The 4,650-nt window shown below is 41.9% G+C and overlaps 1 long non-coding RNA gene across 1 annotated transcript in view; it reads left to right on the top strand.

Annotated features, from left to right (window-relative positions):
* Positions 1-1,284, top strand: part of LOC116386116 (uncharacterized) — a 2,905-nt gene extending 1,621 nt beyond the window's left edge. Inside the window, exon 2 of the long non-coding RNA XR_004212941.1 lies at positions 413-1,284. This is a non-coding gene — a long non-coding RNA (uncharacterized LOC116386116). The remainder of the gene's footprint in view (positions 1-412) is intronic.
* Positions 1,285-4,650: the final 3,366 nt, after the last annotated feature.

Here is a 4,650-nt window from a genome sequence, read left to right as displayed (position 1 = left end):
GAGAGAGAGAGAGAGAGAGAGAGAGAGAGAGAAGCTCCACCTTTGCAGCTTCGTGATTGGTTATGTAAATAAAGCATTATTTTGTGTCCTGTCCTCCTGCAGTTCGCCACTGTATGGCTAATTAAATCATCAATCAAGGGGCTGAACTGGTTGATGCCCCCCTCATACTTACCCTCCACCCCCCCATCCCCAAAATAAAATAAAAAATACAATCAGATGCAGCAAAAAGAAATCACAGACAGTCGTAGCTTCTGGAGGGAATTTTCAATATAATCTGTTTTTTACTCTGCTTTTTCTTTTTTGTGGAATACCACTTATGTTATTATTATGATCAAACAATTAATAGTAGTAGTAATTTATATTAGCATAATCATTTTGACTATCTTTATATAAATATCTTCTTCAACTTTAGTTCCTCTTCAACTTGTCTGCCTGGACCGGAGGAGTCAGCCAAGGACTCCAATGGCAGATTGAGTTTTTTGGTGAGTTTACTTTCTTCCCTTCAGTATTTCAATCATTTCCATCATGACATGAAGTCTTTTTCTATCTTCTTCTTCTTATTGAACAACAAAGAGGAGGAGGAGGAGGAGGAGGAGGAGGGCACAAGCGGGGTGAAGCTGCTTTGCCTCCCGTTTTTCTCGGGTCGAAAGTGGATCCAGTCCTGGGTGAATTATTGTCATGCGTAATTTACTGCCACGGTGCTTGCATGTAAACGAAGCAGTCCGGCACTCTCTCTCTCACACACACTCTCTCTCTCTCTCTCTCTCTCTCTCTCTCTCTCTCACACACACACACTCACACACACTTAAACCGTAGCTGCAGCTCTGTGTCCCATTCATCCAAGCGAGTCTGGAGTGGCACCTCTCCTTTTTTTCCCTTTTTTACGCACACAGGCTCCCCGACGTGAGGCCGCATATTCACCGTGAAAACGGATTACAGTCGGTGTGTGACCTATAGGGGGACCTTGTGCTTAATGAATAAATTGATTTAAATGAGGGGAGGGGCATCAAAAACAACGTATGCATGAATTCATAATTCTTTATGGTTTTAATGATTAAAAGTGCTAAATGTTGATGTTTAAATTAACTATAATAAAAATTGTAAAGAACTATGTTTTGGGAAAATTGTTATTCATGAGATTAATCGTCGACTAAAACAGGCAGATTTGTAATTATTTAAATAATTTCTAATGAATTGTGGATATTTTTAACTGTATTGATTAATGTTGATCTCTCTCCTGTTTGTATTTTTTTCTCGAAATAAAAATCTGAAGCTTTCGCAGCACATTAACCGCTCTGGTTGATTTTCTGAAGTTGAAATGTTGCCCCAGAAAAATCAATAAGTGGAAATTCACTTGGGTTTAATGGTTTTTAATGTCCAACACCTAAATTGGAGCTCTGCAGTTCTGCAGCTGTCTGCCTGAGGCGTGACTGCTGATTACCAAGATTATAATCCTAATTTTCTCTCCCTCTCTGCCTCAGTGTGTGTGTGTGTGTGTGTGTGTGTGTGTGTGTGTGGGAGAGAAGAGAGGCCCACTTTTACTTTTCTGACAGTGAAAACACAAACACAGCGGTGCAGTGGGGCTGTAGGAATGTTCTGTAGTATTTAGAGAATCCGTCAGTGTAATCACGACTTCCGTTTGTACATGTGGAGTAGTCGAGTTACAGAACAGCCAAATACACTCGCTGATATGTTCCGTGTACTTTGTCAGCTGCTATTACACGACTGAACGTCTCGGCCTTCAAAGTGGATGCAACAGGAGCAGACAAAGATGTCCGTGTTAGCTTGATGCATCTCAGAATTATGAAAATCAAAAGTAAGGTCAGAGGTCACTGCAGCAAAGGCTTGAATCAAAGCTTTCTGCAGGGGTAAAATAATGCCCATTTTTTACGCTTCTTCCATATTTATATATATTTAAACGGTGACGTTCACTGAAACAGACCTCAGATCACCACGAGACATTAAAACGCTCAGCTGGAAACCTGGAGTAGCAGCAGGTTTCATTACACAGTGAAATAAGATCCCCACTTAAATCAGGTCGGCAGTCAACATCGCTGACCGTCTCAGACGTGATATTTAATAAAGAGAGCATCGGCCCAGCGATACAGTCATCCTACCGACCCATCCCGCTCTCCTTCCCTAGAATAATAAATGCTGTTTTCATCACCTCTGCTTTTTGTTCCGCAGCCATCGCTGCTATACGGTGAAATAAGACGAGGGAGAGACGCCACAGCAGAACACGCCTCGGGACTCAAACACACTTCTATGTACATGTTGTGCATTCAGCAACTCAGCTGCCAGGCGTTCATGATTATTGGCCTGATTTAGATCTGTGAGTCACATGACATCGCGGAGCGTCCAGTGATGAATCCATGCCCTGTCAAAAACACAAACACCCAGCAGCATGAAGGATATTCATCTTGAATGATTACTTCAATACAGATTTTAGATTCATGATATTATATGTTTAAGAAAGGACATCTTTTTGTAACTCTTTGTAAAACCTGTCCCCTCCTGACATGAAGCCCAGGTGTAGGTGAACCGTACCTGTGTCTTCCAGATGTGGTAAACTGGATGCCTGCAGAGCGTTTCCTGCTGCAGGTCCTCATCACAGGACGACGGTTGTTCAATCACTGTGTTGACGATGACGCATTATGGAGGAAAAGAGAGGGTTATAATAAAAAAGATTGAGGTACCGTTTATATCCAGACATATTTATCTGAACCGTAACTGTAGATAAGGTTTAAGCTCCGGCCAACATTACACATAGCAGCGAGGAGGTCAAAGCAACACAGACTGATGTGGCTGCAAGTAATGTGATACTAACACTGAAGTCTTTGGCTTGAAACTGCCGAAAGCTGATCATTTGTGCCAGCTTTTTAATTGTTGGCACAAACAACTCTGACTCTTTTCCAAGCAAAATAGTGATTCAGCTTTTCCTCCACAGTTATCGGGAGAATAAAATCAACTTCAACGGAATTTCGTCCGGCATGGGAACACTAATCTCTCCAGTGAAAACGTAGGAAAACGATTCGTAATTGAAGGTGGTTAGCAGCTCTTTAGAGGAGCCTCAGATCATCAGGTCATCACACATGACGCACAGCAGTCACCGTGTCCTCATGTGTTGGGCGGCGATGCTTCCCTCAGCAGTTGCATCATGCGTGCATGTAACATATGACGTCTCTCAGACATGAACTAAGAGGGGAGTTTTTCATTTTGGGGTGAAACGCCTCATCATGATGACTCACATTTGCCCACAGCACAGATCATTTGTGGAATTACAATTATTACGGACTAAAATAACGTCTGTATTTTCTCTCGACTTGTCCTGTTGATGTTCAGGGACTAGGGAACTTTATAAAATGATGTTTTATTAATGGAGAGAAACAAACGCTGTTTCTAACCGTCATCCCTCAGCTCAGGGAGTTGGTGTAAGTACAATGAAACAAAGCTGGCCTGACCAGAAAGTGGGTCTAGAACAAGAGGAGGGACATTTAGAAAACTCACTTCTACAATTCAAAACATCTGTCAAGTGACTGCAGCTCGGCCTCTCGAGTGTTAAACCCTCAGCGTTCAGTTTGTGCTCGAGGCCTGAAAGCAACTTTAGTCTCTTTTTAATTAAAATAACGGTTGTTGTTGGCGTTCAGAGGTTCTGAATGCATGACAAGAGAAGCCGTAACATCCTAGATCACATCTCTCCGCGCTTGTTTGTGGCTCTTCCAGCTCTGCAACATCAAACTCCACATCTCTCGACGGGGTTTGGCCGTGCGATAGCCACCGCGAGAGCCTTGACACCACAACAAGTCCAGAGATTGACGGACAATTAAAGACCGAGAGACGAAGGCTCGAGCGTGTGATCTGCGAGAACTCCTTCAAACATGCAAAATGAAGTTAGCTTACATTTGCCATGAGCAAGAGAGAGTGGAAAAAACTCCTTTCTGATCTCTCTCGGCTGAACGAGGAAGCTAGCAGAGAGAACAAGAGTGCTGCATAGCAGACTGCTGCAGAAACAAATGCCTACAACAAAAACCTATTGATTTTTTATGTTGTTGTTGTTAGCTGGAAACTGTGCAGAGGCTTCTACAAATGACCACTTATTCGACTGAGACTCTCAGAAGAAAAAGACAAACATGTGTTTTCTTCTTTTCATGCAGAGAGACACCCGATGCTTTGTGGGAAAGACAAGTGAATAAAACTCCACCTGTTTGTTTAGTATCCCCCCCCACACACACACACACACACACACACACAGATCATACCTTTATTCTGCCAGACACCTTATTCTACACCATCACTCTTTGGATGTGGAGCTTGTGTGTATAAATCATTATTTATTGTTCATATTTGTGTTGATTCTCTCATTTTTAGGTACATGAATCAACATTCATAATGTCAAAATGATATCAAAGATACCAGTTAATAATACAGATGCTTCACTGATGAAGATGATGCCGTGGAGATGAAAATACATAAAAGTAAGTTGACCTCGAGTTCAGATCTTTTTGGTCCGCTGCTATTTTTTAAAGTCAAGAATTTAACTTTCACGCTTAAATTTAAATGTTGTCACTTTTTATTATCACCTGCTCTGCATATATGTGAATGTATAGCATGTACTGCAGTAGATTACACCGACGTGATTAGGTATTCACA

The sequence above is a fragment of the Anarrhichthys ocellatus genome, unplaced genomic scaffold, assembly GCF_004355925.1.
Source record: "Anarrhichthys ocellatus isolate YVR2014 unplaced genomic scaffold, GSC_Weel_1.0 scaffold12, whole genome shotgun sequence".
Lineage (NCBI taxonomy): Eukaryota > Metazoa > Chordata > Actinopteri > Perciformes > Anarhichadidae > Anarrhichthys > Anarrhichthys ocellatus.
Note: the sequence above shows the minus strand (reverse complement) of the source record. Positions and strands in the feature narration are given on the sequence as shown.